Below are 23982 nucleotides of genomic sequence, written 5' to 3' on the forward strand. Positions count from 1 at the left end.
AACCCAGGCAGCGCTGATCATATAAGCGTGCTTTACACTGGCTGGCTGTTAATTGGCCAGCCAGCACGAAATCGCGGTCGGGGGCTGACCGCAGTCGGCGGTCCGTTTCCCGACCACTCCCGGGCCCGCCGGTCACACCCATGTTAACAGGACATGCTGGAGGAACAGTGCTTGGCCTGTGTCTCTCTTTCACTGTTTGGGAGAGTGGGCCTGGTGGTAGGTGGGCAGCTGGACTTGCTGTTCCAAGGTATTTGCACATACATTACACATTTTAAAAGAACACTCTGTGCTCTTAAATCCCCGAAGAGCTTTTGTGTCTAAAGCGAACGTAACATATTTCACAGTAGACAGCAACGCGAGAAGAGACAGCAAGCCGTTCCGATGACCTGGAGCCAAGTGGGTTGGAGTGTCACTCTGCCCACCAGGCCAGCGTGTGGATTAACCCACACCGATCTCGCTGCTTCAGTTCCTGAACAGGCACGAGGGACGCCTGCCAGAAACCAGTTTGGGGAGGGGAGGACGGGGCTGGGGTCCTTCTTTAAGTATGCAGATTGGGGTCCTGTGTCAACAACATAAAGTCACCTCTACTAGAAGTGGTCGCTTTTGATACTGGGTAAGAATGGGATCAGACGTGGCTATGATGCCCTCATGGTGGAATTACCTGCCGACGCTTTTTGGCTAAGATCAAGTGTTGCAGGGGCGACACCATGGTCCTGCCAAGGCAAGGTCGGGATGGAAGGGCTATAACCAATCGCAATCCAAATCCATACCGTGGGTTACCTATCACCGTCCGAGTCACGGTGAACCACAGCGAAGGAGGATCACCTATGGATCGGGGCTTCTTCACCAGGAGGATCCTGTTGAAGGCGTGCGGCTTCCAAGCTCCGGAGATCTTCACCCTGCATGACTCCCGCAAAGGTGGTTATTTTGACGTGACGTTCAAGCGGGTGGCAGACTGCGTCCGGCTCCTGAGGGTGTTCGAGGAGAAGAGAGACCTGCCGGAGATGAAGATCCTGACGGCGGAGCCGCACTTTTCTCTGCCGTTGCAACGGGAACGTGTGGTGATGGTGCATGTGTACAACCCCTTCGTCCCTGTCGCCGACGTGGTCACCTTCCTCACCAGGTACTTCGATAAGGTGGGGAGCGGCAGCGAGATTCGAGACGACTTGGGGATCTGGACAGGCAAACGCCTGTTTAAGGTCACGCTAAAGACCGATGGTAAGGGAGCCATTTTCCACCCTCCTTCCAGTTTCGCTATCGGGGGAAACCATGGCTACCTGGTCTACGCTGGGCAACCCAAGCATTGTCGCTCATGCGGCAAGGCTGGTCATGTGGCGGCCAACTGCAGCGCCTCCCTCTGCAAGATCTGCAAACAGGAAGGGCACCAGACAAAAGACTGCAAACAGGCCAAGTGCTGCAACCTGTGTGGCGAGGCAAGTCACCTCTACAGGACCTGCCCCAAACGCTGCCGTACTTACGCACAGGCAGCCAAAGCCGACCAGGGGGAAGCAGAAGAAATGTTTCGTGTCACTCCAACCACCAAGGCCCCCAGGGAGCTCAACGGGACAAAGGAGGACACAGAGAGAGTCAAGGTGGAGAAAGAGATTGAGGCAACAGAGAGCCAATCAACAGCACTACCCCCTGAACCTCCCAGTCCTCAGGACAGCGAATCAATGGAGGAGGAGGCAGCAGTGGAAAAGCAGCAGGGGGACTGGCGGACGGTGAAGAACAAGAAAAGTAAGAGGGAGCGAAGAAGAAGCAAAGGCGTTTCCCAGAGAAGCGGCAAGAGGCGTCTCCCATCCGACACGGATGACAAGGGCAGCAGCTCTTCGGATGATGAAGTGCCAGGGCGGCACCGACAGAAGAGGCGGCAAAGCTCCAGGGCGTTGGAGGACGAGACACCCGAGCTCCAGAAAATTGGAGACAACAAGGAGACCAGCGCACCCCAACTTTGCCTGCAACCTGAGGAGACCAGTGCACCACAGCCCCTGGAATCTGGGAGCAGTGAGGCAATCATCGCACCCCAGCTCCAGGAAGCCGGGTACAGCAGCACCCCAGAGGGGGTGAGTTTTGGAGAAGCTTCTCCAGCAAAGGTCATCTCAAAACCCGCTCTCTACGTGAACCTCCAGATGCCACTGGAGCAGAACACGGCCAAGGAGATCTACCTCAGCCCATCCAAAGTGAAGGAATTTGAGCTCACTACGGGTATGAAGGAGCAGACTAAAGGTCTGGGACTCTCAGAGACAGTGGGTTTGGTAGGAGAATAAATGCTTTAAAATGGGTTTAAAGATTGTATCCATAAATGTGCGTAGCATTAAATCTACTACGCGATGTGTTGCGACCTTGGACTACCTAGCCAAGGTCAAAGCTGACCTGTTGTTTCTGCAGGAGTGTGCGATACCGCACCTCAGCTCCTACAGGCAATGGTCACGATGGTGGTCCCATGGGCCATCGATCTGGTCGGGCGGAAACGACTCTCGTTCCTCCGGCCTGGGTATTCTGCTGCGGGGAGGCAACTTCACCGTCTCCGAGGTTAAGGAGGTGGTGGGCGGGCGACTCCTCGTAGCAGACGTAATGTACAAGAACGCTCCACTCCGGTTAATTAACGTGTATGGCCCGGCACAAGGGGCTGAGCGGCTGGAGGTTTTTCAGCAGCTCCCACTGCTGCTGGCGACCTCCAGGCCGGTCATTCTGGGCGGTGACTTCAACTGCATCATCGATGCGGCTGGACGATCCAGCAGGGCCGGCAGCAGATTGGACGCTACGTCCAGATCCCTGATGGAAACAGTTAAGGATGCCAAGCTGCACGACGTCTTCAGCAACCCTGCAGACGGAGCGCAGCGTAGATACACCTGGTCGCGGCCAGACGGGTCCATTCGTTCCAGGATAGACTTCCTGTTTGTGTCCCGTGCATTCACAGTCAGATCCACCGAGGTCAAGCCGGTGTTCTTCTCTGACCACTGCCTCCTACTGGCGGACTGCCACTTGGAGAAGGACCTGAGGGTGGGCAGGGGGGCATGGAAGCTAAATGTGCAACTGCTGACCCCAGAGAACATTGAGGAGCTCAAGAGGGATTTCAAAGGTTGGAGAACCGTGAAACCCCTCTTTGAGTCCCTGACACACTGGTGGGAAGCGATCAAGGGAAGCATCAAGAGGTTTTTCATCCTCAAAGGCACCCAGAAAGCTAGAAAGGAACAGAGGGAAATGTCCCGACTCCAGAAAAAGATGCAGAATCTGCTCCGGCTGCAGTCGATGGGGGTCGATGTCAAGGAGGAGCTCCAAGAGGTGAAGAGCCAGCAAGCCTCGCACTTTGCCTCGGAGGCCTCCAAGATCATCTTCCGTTCCAGAGTCCGCTCCGTGGAGCAGGATGAGACGTGCTCACGTTTCTTCTTCCAAAAGGTACACAGAGAGCGCTCTGTGATCAGCAGCCTGAAGGAAGAAGACGGCTCAGTAAAGTCATCACGGTCCGACATTCTGAGGATCAGCAAATCCTTTTATGCCGGATTGTATGACGTGAAGCCCACGGACAGCACGGCCTCCCAGTCCTTCCTGTCCTCTATCACGGAGGTCTTAGACGACAGTACGCGGGAGAGCCTGGACAAACCGCTAACTCCTGATGAACTGACTAAGGCCCTCGAGTCCTTGGAGAAGAGTAAAACCCCCGGAAGCGACGGCTTGCCGGCGGAGTTGTATTCGGCTCTGTGGGACTTGATCGGCCCAGACCTGCTAGGAGTGTACGAGAGTATGCTCCTGGCCGGTAGTATGTCAGAATCCATGAGGAAAGGCATCATCACCCTCATCTACAAGCACAAGGGGGAAAGGGAGGAAATTAGAAATTGGCGACCCATTTCACTGTTGAATGTGGACTATAAGATTCTGTCCAAGGTCATCGCCAATCGGGTCAAATCCGCTCTGGAAGTGGTGATTCACCCTGACCAGACCTGCTCTGTGCCAGGCAGGAAGATCTCTGACAGCCTGGCGCTGCTCAGGGATACGATTGCCTATGTACAGGACAGGGGTGTGGATACCTGCCTCATCAGCTTGGATCAGGAGAAGGCCTTTGACAGAATATCGCACACCTACATGGGGGATGTGCTCTCCAAAATGGGGTTTGGGGAGGGAATTCGAAATTGGATCCAACTGCTCTACACTAACATCAGTAGCGCAGTCTCAATCAATGGGTGGGAAACAGATAGCTTTCCGATTAAATCTGGAGTCAGGCAGGGCTGTCCTCTCTCGCCTGTCCTTTTCGTGTGTTGCATAGAACCCTTTGCCGAGTCCATCAGGAAGGATCCGGGCATAAGAGGAGTGACGATCCCAGGCAGTGGAGGCACTCAGGTAAAAGCCTCCCTGTACATGGACGACGTCGCCGTCTTCTGCTCGGATCCGCTGTCGGTGCGCAGACTGATGCACATCTGCGACCAGTTCGAACTGGCCTCGGGAGCCAAGGTAAATCGTGGGAAGAGCGAGGCCATGTTCTTTGGGAACTGGGCTGACCGATCCTTTGTCCCCTTCACTGTCAGGGCTGACGGCCTGAAGGTGCTGGGGATATGGTTCGGAGGGACCAGGGCATGCGTTAGAAACTGGAAGGAGCGAGTGGCTATGGTGAAAAGGAAACTGGGCATGTGGGAGCGACGCTCCCTCTCCATTGCGGGAAAGAACCTGGTCATCAGGTGTGAGGTACTCTCGCTGTTGCTGTACGTGGCGCAGGTCTGGCCCATTCCAGACTCCTGCGCGATGGCGATCACTCGAGCCATCTTCCGCTTTATCTGGAGGTCGAAAATGGATCGTGTCCGCAGGGACGCGATGTACAAGCCTCTAGATAAAGGGGGAAAAAACGTGCCCAACATCGCCCTCATACTGATGGCCACCTTTGTGTGTGGCTGCATCAAGCGGTGCGTAGACCCTCAGTACGCAAACACCAAGTGTCACTACGTGCTGAGGTTCTACCTGTCCCCGGTGTTGCGAAGGATGGGTCTGGCCACGCTGCCGCGGAACGCTCCAAGTAGTTGGACCGTGCCGTACCACCTGTCCCTGGTGGAAAAATTTATGCAGAAAAACACCTTTGACCACAAGTCCATCAGGCAGTGGTCAGCACGTAACGTCCTAGAGGCCCTGAGGGAAAAGGAGAGGGTGGACCCTGTGGGATGGTTCCCCAAGCAGACTGTCAAAGTCATTTGGCAGAATGCCTCATCGCCAGAACTTTCCAACAAGCACCAAGACGTAGCTTGGCTGGTGGTGAGAAAGGCCCTCCCCGTCAGATCCTTCCTACACGCCAGGAGGCTCACCCCCTCTGCACGTTGCCCTCGAGGTGGCTGTGGTGGGGAAGAGACCGTTGTTCACCTCCTTGTGGATTGTGCCTTTGCAAAGAAAGTCTGGAGAGAGATGCAGTGGTTGCTGTCGAGGTTCATCCCGAGCAGTTCTGTGACACAGGACTCTGTGCTCTACGGGCTGTTCCCAGGGACACACACCGAGACAAACATCAACTGCAGCTGGAGGATCATCAACTCGGTGAAAGACGCGCTTTGGTCTGCCCGAAACTTGTTGGTCTTCCAGCACAAAGAGTTGTCCCCGACCGATTGTTGCGGACTGGCACAATCCAAAGTCCAGGACTACGTGCTGAGGGACGCACTAAAGCTTGGGGCAGCTGCCGCAAAGGCGCAATGGGGAAGGGTCGCTGTCTAAGACCTCTCTACCACAGCGCACCGAGAGACTGGGAACTGTTTAGAGCCCCTCGGGCTGTACAGATCAAAATGAAAGGCTGTAAATGATTGTAATATTGTTTGTACTGATGCACCTGGTGATACATCTTGTAAAAGTGTAACCTGGATTGTACCCTTGTAATGTTGTTTTTGAAATGGTTTGGAATGTGATTGAAGATATTTTATGAATAAAGTACATTTTTACAAAAAAAAAAAATCAAGTTACACGTTTGGACTTGTGGTCAAAGGTGTTTTTCTGCATAAATTTTTCCACCAGGGACAGGTGGTACGGCACGGTCCAACTACTTGGAGCGTTCCGCGGCAGCGTGGCCAGACCCATCCTTCGCAACACCGGGGACAGGTAGAACCTCAGCACGTAGTGACACTTGGTGTTTGCGTACTGAGGGTCTACGCACCGCTTGATGCAGCCACACACAAAGGTGGCCATCAGTATGAGGGCGATGTTGGGCACGTTTTTTCCCCCTTTATCTAGAGGCTTGTACATCGCGTCCCTGCGGACACGATCCATTTTCGACCTCCAGATAAAGCGGAAGATGGCTCGAGTGATCGCCATCGCGCAGGAGTCTGGAATGGGCCAGACCTGCGCCACGTACAGCAACAGCGAGAGTACCTCACACCTGATGACCAGGTTCTTTCCCGCAATGGAGAGGGAGCGTCGCTCCCACATGCCCAGTTTCCTTTTCACCATAGCCACTCGCTCCTTCCAGTTTCTAACGCATGCCCTGGTCCCTCCGAACCATATCCCCAGCACCTTCAGGCCGTCAGCCCTGACAGTGAAGGGGACAAAGGATCGGTCAGCCCAGTTCCCAAAGAACATGGCCTCGCTCTTCCCACGATTTACCTTGGCTCCCGAGGCCAGTTCGAACTGGTCGCAGATGTGCATCAGTCTGCGCACCGACAGCGGATCCGAGCAGAAGACGGCGACGTCGTCCATGTACAGGGAGGCTTTTACCTGAGTGCCTCCACTGCCTGGGATCGTCACTCCTCTTATGCCCGGATCCTTCCTGATGGACTCGGCAAAGGGTTCTATGCAACACACGAAAAGGACAGGCGAGAGAGGACAGCCCTGCCTGACTCCAGATTTAATCGGAAAGCTATCTGTTTCCCACCCATTGATTGAGACTGCGCTACTGATGTTAGTGTAGAGCAGTTGGATCCAATTTCGAATTCCCTCCCCAAACCCCATTTTGGAGAGCACATCCCCCATGTAGGTGTGCGATATTCTGTCAAAGGCCTTCTCCTGATCCAAGCTGATGAGGCAGGTATCCACACCCCTGTCCTGTACATAGGCAATCGTATCCCTGAGCAGCGCCAGGCTGTCAGAGATCTTCCTGCCTGGCACAGAGCAGGTCTGGTCAGGGTGAATCACCACTTCCAGAGCGGATTTGACCCGATTGGCGATGACCTTGGACAGAATCTTATAGTCCACATTCAACAGTGAAATGGGTCGCCAATTTCTAATTTCCTCCCTTTCCCCCTTGTGCTTGTAGATGAGGGTGATGATGCCTTTCCTCATGGATTCTGACATACTACCGGCCAGGAGCATACTCTCGTACACTCCTAGCAGGTCTGGGCCGATCAAGTCCCACAGAGCCGAATACAACTCCGCCGGCAAGCCGTCGCTTCCGGGGGTTTTACTCTTCTCCAAGGACTCGAGGGCCTTAGTCAGTTCATCAGGAGTTAGCGGTTTGTCCAGGCTCTCCCGCGTACTGTCGTCTAAGACCTCCGTGATAGAGGACAGGAAGGACTGGGAGGCCGTGCTGTCCGTGGGCTTCACGTCATACAATCCGGCATAAAAGGATTTGCTGATCCTCAGAATGTCGGACCGTGATGACTTTACTGAGCCGTCTTCTTCCTTCAGGCTGCTGATCACAGAGCGCTCTCTGTGTACCTTTTGGAAGAAGAAACGTGAGCACGTCTCATCCTGCTCCACGGAGCGGACTCTGGAACGGAAGATGATCTTGGAGGCCTCCGAGGCAAAGTGCGAGGCTTGCTGGCTCTTCACCTCTTGGAGCTCCTCCTTGACATCGACCCCCATCGACTGCAGCCGGAGCAGATTCTGCATCTTTTTCTGGAGTCGGGACATTTCCCTCTGTTCCTTTCTAGCTTTCTGGGTGCCTTTGAGGATGAAAAACCTCTTGATGCTTCCCTTGATCGCTTCCCACCAGTGTGTCAGGGACTCAAAGAGGGGTTTCACGGTTCTCCAACCTTTGTAATCCCTCTTGAGCTCCTCAATGTTCTCTGGGGTCAGCAGTTGCACATTTAGCTTCCATGCCCCCCTGCCCACCCTCAGGTCCTTCTCCAAGTGGCAGTCCGCCAGTAGGAGGCAGTGGTCAGAGAAGAACACCGGCTTGACCTCGGTGGATCTGACTGTGAATGCACGGGACACAAACAGGAAGTCTATCCTGGAACGAATGGACCCGTCTGGCCGCGACCAGGTGTATCTACGCTGCGCTCCGTCTGCAGGGTTGCTGAAGACGTCGTGCAGCTTGGCATCCTTAACTGTTTCCATCAGGGATCTGGACGTAGCGTCCAATCTGCTGCCGGCCCTGCTGGATCGTCCAGCCGCATCGATGATGCAGTTGAAGTCACCGCCCAGAATGACCGGCCTGGAGGTCGCCAGCAGCAGTGGGAGCTGCTGAAAAACCTCCAGCCGCTCAGCCCCTTGTGCCGGGCCATACACGTTAATTAACCGGAGTGGAGCGTTCTTGTACATTACGTCTGCTACGAGGAGTCGCCCGCCCACCACCTCCTTAACCTCGGAGACGGTGAAGTTGCCTCCCCGCAGCAGAATACCCAGGCCGGAGGAACGAGAGTCGTTTCCGCCCGACCAGATCGATGGCCCATGGGACCACCATCGTGACCATTGCCTGTAGGAGCTGAGGTGCGGTATCGCACACTCCTGCAGAAACAACAGGTCAGCTTTGACCTTGGCTAGGTAGTCCAAGGTCGCAACACATCGCGTAGTAGATTTAATGCTACGCACATTTATGGATACAATCTTTAAACCCATTTTAAAGCATTTATTCTCCTACCAAACCCACTGTCTCTGAGAGTCCCAGACCTTTAGTCTGCTCCTTCATACCCGTAGTGAGCTCAAATTCCTTCACTTTGGATGGGCTGAGGTAGATATGCAGAAAAACACCTTTGACCACAAGTCCATCAGGCAGTGGTCAGCACGTAACGTCCTAGAGGCCCTGAGGGAAAAGGAGAGGGTGGACCCTGTGGGATGGTTCCCCGAGCAGACTGTCAAAGTCATTTGGCAGAATGCCTCATCGCCAGAACTTTCCAACAAGCACCAAGACGTAGCTTGGCTGGTGGTGAGAAAGGCCCTCCCCGTCAGATCCTTCCTACACGCCAGGAGGCTCACCCCCTCTGCACGTTGCCCTCGAGGTGGCTGTGGTGGGGAAGAGACCGTTGTTCACCTCCTTGTGGATTGTGCCTTTGCAAAGAAAGTCTGGAGAGAGATGCAGTGGTTGCTGTCGAGGTTCATCCCGAGCAGTTCTGTGACACAGGACTCTGTGCTCTACGGGCTGTTCCCAGGGACACACACCGAGACAAACATCGACTGCAGCTGGAGGATCATCAACTCGGTGAAAGACGCGCTTTGGTCTGCCCGAAACTTGTTGGTCTTCCAGCACAAAGAGTTGTCCCCGACCGATTGTTGCGGACTGGCACAATCCAAAGTCCAGGACTACGTGCTGAGGGACGCACTAAAGCTTGGGGCAGCTGCCGCAAAGGCGCAATGGGGAAGGGTCGCTGTCTAAGACCTTTCTGCCACAGCGCACCGAGAGACTGGGAACTGTTTAGAGCCCCTCAGGCTGTACAGCTCAAAATGAAAGGCTGTAAATGATTGTAATATTGTTTGTACTGATGCACCTGGTGATACATTTTGTAAAAGTTTAACCTGGATTGTACCCTTGTAATGATGTTTTTGAAATGGTTTGGAATGTGATTGAAGATATTTTATGAATAAAGTATATTTTTACAAAAAAAAATCAAGTTACACGTTTGGACAAGATGCCAGAGCGCGACTGTTGGCAGGGAAACCTGCTCGCACCCAGAATCATCCTCACACGCACTTACTCCAGAAATGCCCTCAAGGTGGGAGGAGAAAGGGAGAAAATGAACAAAATCACAAAATAAAGTCCCTGGCCATTAGATTATTCTCCCCGCCCCACCCTCAGGGCACGTCTTTCTGGCTCAGCATGCATAATTGGCACCCACTAATGGTGCTTCCAGCTACCATGATGCGGCTGGTGACAGCAGTTTGGTAGATTCTTTGCCGCACCATTACCCTCACCTGGCATTGCCCAGCAGAAGAGCTAGCCAAGATCACTGCCCTGTTGCTAAGAAGTGTGGTACCGATGAATGCAGCCAGATGGTGCCTTTTGCTAAAAGGAGGACTAAACGGTCTAAACTACACACAGTACCAAATAACTACAAGAATGGAAATTAAGATAAATTTAGATCTATTCTATTAGCTGAACTAGACTGGGACACAAACAAGAATGGAAAAGGAGGAGTGACTGTTTGCCCAAAGGAGGATGGGGAAGGGGGGAAAGAGAGAGAAATGTAGGTTTCAAAGTTCTGGGTAGTTGTCATCAAGTAAAAATGGAATACAGGTCAATAGACAGATCACTGAAAGTAGGGAGACAGATTAATAAGACAGCAAGTGGTTAGAATGTGGAAACTTCCCTTTATTCTTTTCATGGGATGTGTCATCGCTGGCAATACCAGCATTTGCTGCCCATCCCTAATTGCCCTTGAATTAAGTGGTTAGCCACACCATTTCAGAGGGCATTTGAGTCAACCCCAATGCTGAGAGTCTGGAGTCACATGTAGGCCAGATCAGGAAGGTAGCAGATTTCCTCCCCTAAAGGATATTCGCGAACCAGATGGGTTTTTACTACAATCGACAATGGTTTCATAGTCACTATCACTGAGACTAGCTTTTTAAAAAAATTCTAAATTATTAATTGAATTTAAATTCCACCAGCTGCTGCCATAGTGGGATTTGAGCCTATGCTCCCATAGCATTAACCTCTAGATTACTAGTTCAGTGACAGAACCACTTTTGTTTTATTATTCATTCAGGGGATGTGGGTGTCGCTGGTTAGGCAGCATTTATTGCCCATCCCTAATTGCCCTCGTTCAGAGGGCATTTAAGAGTCAACCACATTGCTGTAGGTCTGGAGTCACATGTGGGCCAGACCGGGTAAGGATGGCAGATTTCCTTCCATCCCTTAAGGACATTAGTGAACCAGATGGGTTTTTACAACAATCGACAATGGTTTCATAGTCATCATTAGACTTATAATTCCAGATTTTTATTGAATTCAAATTTCACCATCTGCTGTGGTGGGATTCAAACCCAGGTCCCCAGAGCATTACCCTGGGTCTCTGGATCACTAGGTCCAGTGTCAATACTATTACACCACCTAAGTTGAGGTAGATAGCATTTAAGAGAAGTTAAATAAGCACATGAGGGTAAAAGGAATAGAACAATATGGGGTTGGGTGAAGAGGGGGAGGAGACAGCATGGACTTGTTGGGCAGAATGGCCCATTTCTAGAATAAAAGCAAAACACTGTGGACGCTGGGGATCTGAAATAAAAACAAAGTGCTGGAAAAGCTCAGCAGGTCTGGCAGCATCAATGGTGAGAGAAACAGAGTTCATGTTGAGTCGCATATGACTCTTCTTCAGTGAGTTCTGATGGAGAGTCATACAGACGCGAAATGTTAACTCTGTTCCTCTCTCCACAGATTCTGCCAGACCAGCTGAGTTTTTCCAGCATTTTCTGTCTTTGTTGTGACTTGTCTTCAGCTCGTTTCTATGCTGTGCTATCTAAATAAGCCACTTGTATTATAATCAGGAGGGTGGAGGACATGGAGCCTGTGCCCATGCCTTCTACTGTCTGACTAAGTTTCCCTGGTTGGATGTGGGGCAGACACAACAGACTCTGCCACAATCACAGTGATCTTGAAGCTTAAATGGAGAGATCCTCGCCCCAAGAAATGTTTACCAATCAAACATTCATCCAAATCATAGAATCACCTAGCACAGAGAAGGCCATTCAGCCCATCAAGGCTGCTTCAGCTCTTGGAAAAAATTATCCAACCAGTGCCACTCCTCTGCTCTTTCTGCATAGCCTCGTACATTTTATTTTCCTTTCCCAATATTTATCCAATTCCCTTTTGAATCCGATTCTTCCACCCTTTCAGGCAGTGCATTCCAGATGTAACAGTCTTTTACGTAAGATGATTTTTTTTCCCCCTCTGGTTCTATTGCTAAATAAGCTAAACAGAAAAGTCCAAAGCACAGAAGCCTATAGCTCCTTTTAGACTAGGGAGATATCAAATTGAATGAATGTTGTAGCTTCCGGTAATTTTCAGACACGGTCAGTCTATGATCATTGGGGTAATCGTGGTCACTGTTAATCTTTTTCTGCCTGGGTCTCGCGTATTCTTACTAATAAAATTGGAAGTTTAGTTCAGCTACCTTTGGCCCAATGTTGCATGAGCGAAAACAACATGCATTTCAATAGTGCCTTTTGAAGTGTAGTCACTGCTGTAATGTAGAAAACGTGCTAGCCAATTTGTGCACAGCAAGCTCCCACAAACAGTAATGAATTAAATGACTCAGTAATTTGTTTTCAAAGTGTTGGTTGAATGATCAATATTGGTCAGGACTGTCCTGCTTTTCTTCAAAATAGTTGCATGGGATCTTTTACATCTGCCCAAGAGGACAGGTGGGCTCTCGGTTTAGTGTCTCACCTGAAAGACAACAGCTATTGTCCAGCCCTATATCCAGACATCTACCAAAGAGGCCGAGAAGCAGCTGAGTGATACAGATTATCAAGTGACTACCCTCGATCTTGTGGAACTTTCTCTCGGTGAAAGGGAGGTGGAAGCCCCAGGCGCTATTCTGTAGTCATTCGGCCTTCACTCAGTGGTTCAAGACCCACCTTAAAGGATTTGATCTGAGACTCCAGTGAGATATCGAGAGAGTGTTCTTCTGTCAGAGGTGCCGTCTTTCGGACGAAGTGTAGGCCGAGATCAGACACACTCGAGTGGGTGGATGTAAAAGATTCCATGGCACTGTGGATGAGAACAGGGCATTTTTCTTGTTGTCACCCCTCTCTCACCGAGGAGAGATTACCTGCCTGTGGAGCCTTGTTGCTCGCAAATTACCACATCTGCTAAATTACAAAGATAATTCCAATAGATATCTTGAGCATTTGAAAAACGCTATATAAATGCAAATTTGTTGTTCGCCCCGGGAACTCAGCGATTCAAGAGGACGAGACCACAAAGTTATATACCACCATGTTCGAGATTAGTGCCAACTTACCTGCGGTGGTCTAAATTAATGCTGCTAAGCCAACATGTTCAGCCACATTTTCGACTAAAATTAGTGTATATTTACTGAAGGAGAGTCATATTGGACTCGAAATGTCAACTCTGCTTCTCATTCCACAGATGCTGTCAGACCTACTGAGGCTTTCCAGCACTTTCTGTTTTTATTTAAGTACATTTACCGAGATTCACAATGAGCCACATGCAGCTAATGTACTAGACACCGCTGGTCTAAAATGATCCAGAAATCTTTCAGGAAATAAAGGCACCAGAGAACAGTAAATTTCAGACTCAAAGTGGGGTAGTTTAGCAAAGGAACAGGCCCAGATCATTAACCCAAGTACTTTAAACCAGTTAGCCTGAGCATGAAAATAATGTCAATCAGAAAATCTAGACTCCAATGTTAAAACAACTTAAAACTTGCCTTGCGTCTTTTACATTGCAAACACCCCACAGCAGGTAGATGTGAAGGAGGAGGTTAACAGGAAATGACCAAAGGTGTGGTCAAAGGAAGAGGTTTAAGGAGGCTTTTGAAAGGAGGGAGATATATAGCAAGGCAGGAGGATTTAGTAAGAGAATTCTAATTTGGATGAAGGCTCTTGCACTACTTGCAGAGCTGAGTTTAGGGGATGCAAATGTGGTTGACTCCTAACTGACCTCTGAAATGGCCTAGCAAGTCATTCAGTTCAAAGGCAATTAGGGATGGGCAACAAATGCTGGCCTTGCCAGTGATGCCCACATCCCATGAAAGAACAATTTAAAAAAATACACAATTACTCAGAATACCAGAGGGTGTGCACTGGGATTTTTAGAATAAATTAATTCTTTCATGGGAATAGTGGTCTTGAGGAAACATCATGTGGAGTGAGGAGACAATGGAGGCACTTATAGAAAACACTGCCCTGAGATTATTGTCTCCAGGTTTGGTACAACATGGATTGTTACCTTATGTGTTCATATGGTGCCTTTAACATCCCAAGGCACTTCATATATTTCAAAGGCAATTCGGGGTGGGTAATAATTGCTGGCCGTGCCAGTGATGCTCACATGCCAAAAATGACTACATAACAAAAACCAGGGAAAAATCGACACCCAAGCCAGAAGAAGATTGAATAGCTCAAAACCAGACTAGCAGCCAAAATGCACCCGCGATCACAGAAAGTTAACATGCAGGTGGAGCAAGTAATTAGAAAAGCCAATGGTATGCTATCCTCCAATTCCTTCGCAGAGGCCAACAGTAAAGAAGTCTTACTGCAATTGTATAGAGCCTTGATGGAATCACGCCTGGAGTAGTGTATACAGCTTTGGTCTCCTTACCCAAGGAAGAATTTGCAGTACTTGCCCCGATTCCTGGGATGAGGGGATGGTCCTTAGAGGAGAAATTAGTGTAGACTAAGCTTATAGTCCCTAGAGTTTCGAAGGATTCCGAGAGGGCTTGACAATGTAGATGCTGGGACGTGGTTTCCCCTGGCCGGAGAGTCTCGAACTATGCAGAACTGTCTCAGAATAAGGGGCTGGCCATATAGGGGTGTAGAAGAAATTTCTTCACTTAGAGTGTTGTGAATCTTTGTAATTCTCCATTGCAGAGAGATGTCTATGCCCAGTTATTGAGTATATTTAAGACAGAAATTGGTAGATTTTTGGATATTACAGGAATCAGAGGATGTGGGTGTTGTAAAGTTTTGGGCATAGTTGTAGTCTTGGATAGTTCAACAGTAAGTATTTATTAACTGCTAGAAACAATATACATCAGTACACTAAAGGTCCAAGCCAGGAGCTGTCCCCATGCTTGCTTCTACACACGGCTCTGTCCAACACTACACTGACCCCTAGGTGTGGGTCATGTGTTACATTGTGTGTGGGCTGTACTGTACTCAGTCCCATGTTAACCCTTTATGTGCCACATCCTTACACTACAGTGGGGATGGTGCAGGAAGGTAGGAGATCCATCATGAACTTACAGAATAGCGGTGCAGGTTCGAGGGGGCTGTGTGACCTATTCCTGCCTCGACTGATTTGGACACAGGTTAACTCAGGTTACCCAGGCATGGCAATGCTTAGGCTGAGGGAGGAGCTACCGGCCTAGGAGTCAGCTTAGAACATTACTTCAAACTTGTTCTAACCTGCTCCAGCAATACACCACCAGCACCACTTGTCAGGAAAGGACCTTTACTGCATCAATACTGCCTCATCGCACTTCTCTATTTCATACCACAATGTTTCTGGGTGAAGTTCCACATCAACTGGATGAGTTTTGCATCTCACTTACATGTTCATTGGAAACCAGCCAATATTGCTCCAAGTCATCTTGATATAAAACCCTGACAACTAGGGTTTCATCATGTGACCTCTGACCTTTCATCTCCAACTGCTCTGTCCCTTGCCACCCAGCCAAGTGTAAAGTGAACACACACTGTTACTCAAATGGATAATCTTTGACAGTCAAACATCTAGTTTTCTCACCTCCAATATTTTACACAATTAACCATAGAGTCATTGAGTCATCGCGGCACAGGAGGAGGCCATTTGGCCCATTGAGTCCATGTCGTGTCTCTGTAGGGCAATCCAATCCATCTCATCCCCCCCAGCTCTATTGCAGAAACTCTGAAAGTTGATTTCCCTCGACTGCTCATCCAATTTTCACTTGCACCAACCGAGTGGGCAGCGAGTACCAACCATTACCATTTGCTGCGTAACAAAGTTGTTCCCCACATTCCTCCTGAATCTCTTGCCCAAAATCTTAAATCTATGTTCCCTAGTCCTTGTACCATCAGCTAACGAGGAAATTGTTCAAAGAAAATGAAAGCAACATCAAATTTTGATTGATCCTCTTCTGATTATTCTCCAAGGCAGCTCACAGCAGTGTCCTGGAGGTTAATCTTCAATTGCTTGAGATTCTTGGGCAATCCTGGAGAGTTGACAACCCTACCACAGCCACCAGAGAGAGACCAGCGTTGCAAACCTTCACAGACTAGAATGCTGCAATTATAAACCAAGGACCAAAAGGAGCTTGCAGTAGGGCACAGCTGAAGTCTGGCTTCCTACAGAGAAATTTAGGTTGAAGCGGATTGAGAAGGGAAAGATATGCTAACTCTGGTATGCTGTGGAAGCCTTGTTACGTGCACAATCAACCCCTTAGATCAAAGAGTAAACCTAATGGATGTATTATAGTGCTGCCTTTCTAGCTGATTGTTTCAGGGAGATTCTTATAACAAGATTTAGAACTTGCAGTGGAAATGGCTGTTTTTGGTACTCAGAGATCATCATATTCTCTTTAAATAAGATAGCCTTTCAGGTGAATAATTTAATCAAAATGGCTGACACCAACGCAAAATTCTGTTTTGTACTTGTTCTGCTATTTTTGTGAATCTTGTGCAATTCCCCTGCCCTACTTCTGGGCTGCGTGTTAATTATATATCAATTGTGTTTTAATTATATATAGGTGGAGGGCACTAATTAGGGGTTCCCTTGACCAGATTGTTGCGCAGAAGGCTGCAGCACAGAGGGATTTGGGGGTCCTTGTGCATGAATCCCAAAAAGCTAGCATACAAGTTCAACAGGTAATAGGGAAGGCAAATAGAATATTGGCCTTTATTTCAAAGGGAGTGGAGTATAAAAACACGGAGGTCTTGCTAAAACTACACAAGGCACTCGTTAGACCACACCTAGAATACTGTGAACAATTTTTGTCCCCTTATCTAAGGAAAGACATACTGGCACTGGGGGAAGTCCAGAGAAGGTTCACTAGGTTGATCCCAGGTATGAAGCGATTTTCTTATGATGAGAGATTGAGTAGGTTGGGCCTGTACTCATTGGAGTTTAGAAGAATGAGAGGCGACCTTATTGAAACATGGAAAGGTTCTTAGGGGGCTTTATAGGGTAGATGCTGAGAGGTTATTTCCCCTTGTGGGAGAATCTAGGACCAGAGGGCATAATCTCAGAGTAAGGGGTCACCCATTTAAGGCAGAGATGAGAGGAACTTCTTCAATCATAGGGTAGTGAATCTGTGGAATTCTTTACCACAGAGGGCTGTAGAGGCTGGGTTATTAAGTATATTCAAGGCTGAGATAGACAGATTTTTAATCAGTAAAGGAATCAAGGGTTAGGGAGAAAAGGCAGGAAAGTGGAGTTGAGGATCATCAGGTCAACCATGATCTCATTGAATGGCGGAGCAGACTCAATGGGCCAAATGGCCTACTTCTGCTCCTATGCCTTATGGTCTTTGCACCTTGGAGGTTTGCAGAGATGACACCAGTTTCTGCCTGAACAGGAGCTTTATTTACAAATGCTTTTAAAATGTCTGCAGCACAAGTTTTCAGCTTACTTTCAGTTTAGTTTCTCTTTCTCAGTAACAACCAGGCTTGACTAGCAGCACACAGAATAGTGAAGAGTTGACAGACGCACAGTCAAACACCAAACAATAGAACTCTACACAGATATAACAGACATTCACTGAAACTGGAGTATGGTTGAGTTAGGAGATTTCTGTTTGTAATGTTTCACTTTAAATAAATGCTAGACTGAGTAAAGATTGGCTCCAGCATCTTACTGGTGAAAGATGCTGTTCGGTCTGCCTGAAGCTTAATGGTCTTCCAGTGCAAAGTGTTCCACAACTAAGTGTTGTAGACGGACATGTTCAAAGGTTCAGGACTACATGTTGAGTATGCACTAAAACTTGGGGCAGCTGCCACAGAGGTTCAATGGAGAAAGGACACTGTCTAAGGCCCTCCCACCACAGCATACAGAGGGGCTGGAAACTTTGTCAAACCTCTTGGGTGGTATCTTTGCCATGGAATGTATATTGTAAGTATCACGGGTAATTGGAATTGTATCGAGCCACCTCAGAGTGCCCCATGGAAAGAACTTGAACTAGAAATGTACTTTCGGTAATATCCAGTTTGAACTGTTGTGGCATGTAATTTTACAAATTTTTATGAATGAAATATACTTTAGGGGAAAAAAAATCCTTCACCCACTGGCTTCGTGAATGTAACTGCTTACTCAACACATTTGCCTGTAATTAGTTAAAATTCGACTTGAATGATCAAACGCAAAACATTTAGTTGGCACATCAAGTTCATTAGTCACTGAATTTAATCCTGTATGTGGCAGTTGAGATGGGTTATATTTTATGGGCTGATTTGAATCTTCTCTGGCTGTTACTGAGGGACAGTTCCTTAGTGTCTCAGCCCAGAGCTCCGGCTTCTTGGGTGAGTTAAACAGTGCCTGTTGGCAGGTCAATTGACATCAGTCTGATATCACTGATGGAAAAATGTACCAACTGTCTCCATTCCCTTCAAGCAAGTATTGGCTCTTTTGTCTCCCTCTCACATCATTTCATTTACAGCTTTAGAGATCAGCAAGGACTGGGACTGAAGTTGGGGAGATTTATGAGATGATAAGTTTGAGTTATGATGGCTGGAAATAAATACAAGGCCGAAACCTAATCATAGAGTTTAGCGAGGTCATAAATGGAAAGACCCATGCTTGTGAAATTTAGGATCCTTCTGATTTTAATTGATTTTTTTGCCTGGGGAAAGAAAATGATCTGAATGGAAGCTTTCGCCGAGCTCAATCTCTCTACAGTCACAAGGACAGGGTACGGAATCACGTGGAGGCAACTGGAGTTTCGGCTGCTGGTTGCCGTGACAACCACGGGGGCAGGGGTCACTTCTTTTTGGAAAGACCCGCTGCATCTTGTTGCAATCAGGCACTTGACAGGCCAGCAGCAGGTCTTCCCCGGGATCAAGGACCCAATCAGAGGCTGGTACATCTATTGAATGGCAGTGCCACTGGCGAGGTCGTGGCTGCTGCCAGCACAACACTTGCCCGAGGCCCAGGACCGTCACTGAATCACAGGCTGGAGGCGAGTGCTGGCGGGGGTGGGGGGAGGGGGGGGAGGCGGTTTGTGGGATGGGGTTGCATTGGAGTGAGATCGCCCCTAAGAAGGATGGCTCTCAGAGTGCCCCCGTTCTCGATGCTGAGTCTCTCCCCTCGGAGCTCGCAAGCAACCCCAAGTGGGTTTGCTCGTCGCGGTCCCTGCACAATGAGCAGCGCCACTTGGTTAATACCACGATATTAATTGGCAACAGGACAGGAAGGATGTCCATGGGCCTTCCCACCACCGACTTGATCAGGGTGGTGGTGGGAAGGCAAGAGGGTCCTCATCCGCCAACCTCCCGCCTGATCAAATGCCCCCGCCAAACTTGCCACGGGGGTGGGCACAAGATTTCACCCATGGTCTTTTTTGTGGTCAAGCAATTCCCAAGTTCACCTTCTACCATTATGGTCTCTGCACGATAATCAACAATGCCCGAATCTATCAATAGACCTACAACAGATCCAGACATAAGGTGAGGAGCAGTGGAGAGCTCTGGGGGCAACAGCTCCAAAGTCATCTTCTTCCTTACTGAGAGGACTAACTAGCTATATCCAGAATTAATAATGCAGTTTAAAAAAAAATGAATGCCTTTCCTCACTGTTTCCCCAGCCCCCCTCATACCCCCTGCCACCCATAGGTGCTGACAATGAAGCTGGATCTTAGCAAACAGCTGTTGTCCAACAGTCCATTTTTCATGTGACAATTCTGACAATGAGTGTGAGGCATCTGACCATCCAAACTGCACCCAATTCCCCAATATACAAGCTGTCAGACCTACAGTGATTGAGAGGGAACCCTTCTTGCTCCTTCACTTGACACTAGGTCGAGGCAAAGAGGTCAGAAAGACTCCTCCTGGCTGTGACTGAATGCGAGATCTTACTGCTCTGTTGGCTCATGATCACATTGCATTGGCACATTTATTTCCAGGTCATTGGAGAGGTCTCAAGAAAACCAAGAAATTTTACAAGAATGGGATGTATTTTCAAAACAGTAGAGCTCCTGGGTGTAAAATCAAACATCGATAGGGGGAGCTCTGCCCCTGATCCAAATTAAATGGCTCAGTATTGTAAAATGGACTGAAAATAATGAAACGACAATGCAACTAGTTAATTTTCGGCTGCATATTATGATTGTAGTTATGCCTGTTATGCTGAGAGAATGTGTCTAGCCGGAATGTGAGACAGTCACTGAACCAGCAACACCCACATCTCATGAAGGAATGAAAAACATAAGACACTATGTGATTAAATCAAATTGACCACTGTTGAATTTGCAAGTGTGATCTTTGTGGGAACACAAGGATTAAATGAGTGGTCAATAGTATTGGTCAGATCACCCACGTAAACAAGCACTTAAAATAGAAGTGTATTCTTAAAGCAGGATATAGGCCATAAAATGATCAGGAACCTGTAATTATAAAATCAGGTATGGGTCGGTTTTTATTGCAGACATTTCAATGGTGATTATCAAGACACTAAAAGGATGGATCTCACTAAGGACATCTTGAAACTTCTTCTAATTTCATGGGATTATCATTGTGCTCAGAGGAGCAAGAAGCCTTGAAGTAGTGTGAAGATCCACCTTGGTGATGCTTACCAACCATGTTCAATGCTTGGGGTTCTTGTAACAGTCAAAAGGAGCATTTTGAAACAGTTCATAGGGACAGCATCACCTTTGACCACTCACAGAGCTGACCATGCAGGGTGTAACCAATCCCTGATCACCTCAGGCTTTGAACTCATGTACAGAGGGGCATAAGAAAGGCCTACCTTTCCTTTGTCTTTCAGTGGACAGAGCCAACATGCCTTTCCCCCTATGCATTTGATTAGTGCTGTGGGTGTGAATGGGGACTAGCATATTGTGAGTACTTGGAAAAATTCAGCAGGTCTGACAGCATCTGCAGAGAGGAATACAGTTAATGTTTCGAGTCCCTATGACTCTTCACCAGAACCAGGGAAAAATAGAAAAGAGGTGAAATATAAACTGGTTTAAGGGGGTGGCGGGGTGGGAAAGGTAGAGCTAGATAGAGGGCCAGTAATAGGTGGAGATTGCCAAAAGATGTCATAGGCAAAAGGACAAAGGGGTGCTGACGGTGATGATATTATCTAAGAAACTTGCTAATGGTGACATTAAGGGTAGAAAGCAGGACGAGAAAGGTACAGATAGCCCTAGTGGGGGTGGGATGGGGGGAAGGGATCAAAATAGGCTAAAAGGTAGAGATAAAACAATGGATGGAAACACATTTAAAAATAATGGAAATAGGTGGGAAAAGAAAAATATACATAAATTATTGGAAAAAGGGGGATCGGAAAGGGGGTGGGGATGGAGGAGAGAGTTCATGATTTAAAGTTGTTGAACTCAATATTCAGTCCGGAAGGCTGTAAAGTGCCTAGTCGGAAGATGAGGTGTTGTTCCTCCAGTTTGTGCTGAGCTTCACTGGAACATTGCAGCAGGCCAAGGATGGACATGTGGGCATGAGAGCAGGGTGGTGTGTTGAAATGGCAAGTGACAGGGAGGTCTGGGTTTTGGATTTCCAGCATCTGCAGTTTTTTGCTTTTATATTATATTGTGAGTACTGTTCAGGGAACATGTAGCCTTTTAGATTCCTGGTTGAGTTAAAGAAAGGAAGCCTGCATGAAAGAGACCAGTGCTTTTCTGTGGGTTAAAGTAAAGAGATTGTAGGGCAAGGCTGGGGACTGTGTGGAAGATTCAGCTTTGTGGATATCATCCAGTCAACTGGATGTATAAACCTTTGATCCCATAGGTTAAAGAAAGACAGGGAGCTGGATGAAAGAGGCCGATTGTCTGGTCGTAAAACACAAACTGCATTGAGAGGATTCAATTTCTGTGGGGTATTTATAAAACGAGAGAATTCAATTGAAAAAAAAAATCTGTTTACAAGCTTTGTTTTTTTTTCATTGCTGAGTCCTGCATGATGTTATTTGCCTGATATAAGCTGTGTGTGCTAGTCATATCCTTGCGATTTTAAAAGATAGTTCAATAAAATTCATTCAAGAATTTTATATTCCTATATGTTTGCCAGCATCATTATTTATTCTATTCAAGTCCAAACCCTCATAACAATTCAAGTGTTACAGTACCTTTCCCTTGCTCCCTAACCTGAACCCCAACAGACGAAGACCAAACACCATACCAGCCCTTAAATGTACAACCATGGCATTCCCAATCCAACTATTTGGACATCTTCAGCATTCCAAGCACCAAGATTCAGTTATGTCCATTTTCTCAATGCTCGCAATTCAGACAGATGATTTTAAGATGCAGAAAGCTTTCCAAATCACAGGCCTTGAGAGTGAACAGAAGGTGTCACGTGTTGGTGATGTGGATTGTGGTAAGCCCTTTAATGTGGGACGCCTTGTCTTCCTAGAAGACTTTTCATTAAGTTCATGTTAAACAAGCTCAAAGCTGTGGTGAATCAGGGTAAATAAATAAGAAAGTTGCTGAAGAATGTAACACAATGAATACTGCTTAGGTGAGAGTGAGGGCAGTGCCTCTGGGCTTGGTGCTGGAACCTCTATGGCATCTAATTGTCAGAGATGATTGAGACTCAAGCTCAATGCAGAGCAGTCAAATTTGGAATGGATATTAAACTAAGAGGAGCAGAATCAGAAGCAGCAGCTCAGAAATCTGGCAAGCTCTATAGGAACAGCAGGAGGCCATTCAGCCGGTCAAGCCTACTCCACCATTCAATGCAACCATGGCTGAATTACAGAACGAGTTGTACAAGACAAGTAAGAGGACAAGACTCACGTTACAGTAGACATATGAAGTGTTACAAATAGGAAGGAAAGTAGATAACACAACATGCGTGCTCCATGAATGCAAAGACAGTCAGTGATGAAGCTGAAAGAGACCTGGAAGTCTTAGTTGACACAACATGTCCCTCCAATTTGGAGCAGCAGTGTTAGGAGGTTGAACTACATAAATGGAAACAGTAATGCCTAGGCCAGAGGAGGTCGTGATTAAACTGTACAGGGCTCTGATCAGACTGCACCTTGACTACCTGCTCTGGTTACCACGGAACAAGAGACACTGAAGGCAGTGCAAAGAACGAGCGCCCAGTGTCAGTGAGAGAGTTATGAGGAAAGACTAGACCTTCTCAATCCGCAAAAAGGCATCGGAGAGCTGATGATCTGGAATGATACACAAGTGTTATCGTATAGAAAAAAAGTAACCTGCAATATTATTTTAAATTAAACTGGGACAATAAGGCCAGGGGATGCAGGCTCAAACTAGTAAAAGGCACATTTAGGACTGATATGAATTTCTTCTTCACACCGCGTTTGATCAAAATGTGGAATAAACTTGCAGATAAAACAATGAAGTCAAAAACTCTGGAATCATTTGCAAAGCAATTGGATCCTGCAATGATGGGGAGTGGGGGGGCGGCGGGGTGGGGAGGGGGAGGAACACATTGTGATCTCTCCGAATAAATGAATTACGGTGGACCGAAAGATCCAACCTCATCTGCAATCACCTAGTGAGAGAATAGCCCTCAGTGCTGAATGATCTTATATTGCTCATGACTCATTTTAGTTTTAAAGCTCTGAAAATTGTTCTGGAAAGATGATGTTGGCTGTTGTAAAAGAAATAAAACCAGTTCAGGTCCTGGTGAGCAAGCGATAAAAATAGACAAACATCCCAGTATGAGCATCCGAATGAAGTGAAAGAAGATCGGTCCAGACATGTTAACAATGCGGAGAAACCTGCCCATCGCTGGGGAAAAGGTACCCAAAATGTACAAGCTCACTTAACCATCCACAGGACTACAAAATGCTGTCAAAGGTTGGAAAATGTCAGTAAGAAACTGGGGAAGGAAGAGCAAATTGCACTATGCAAATGATATAGATATAAATTATTTAAGCAAAAAATTGTGAAAGCCAGATATGCATGATATGAGCCAGGCTTGTTAACAGAGAGATGGATGGTATCCTATTCTACAGCAAGTCCCACTCGCTCACTCCACCATTGATAGCCTTGCCTTCAGCCACCTAAGTTT

General features: G+C 47.9%; 1 protein-coding gene across 3 annotated transcripts in view; it reads right to left on the bottom strand.

The window, feature by feature from the left end:
* Positions 1–23982, bottom strand: part of LOC144690609 (endothelin-converting enzyme 1-like) — a 359428-nt gene that overhangs the window by 176662 nt on the left and 158784 nt on the right. The gene's annotated exons all lie outside the window — the stretch shown is intronic.

Source organism: Cetorhinus maximus, chromosome 15, assembly GCF_964194155.1.
Source record: "Cetorhinus maximus chromosome 15, sCetMax3.hap1.1, whole genome shotgun sequence".
NCBI lineage: Eukaryota > Metazoa > Chordata > Chondrichthyes > Lamniformes > Cetorhinidae > Cetorhinus > Cetorhinus maximus.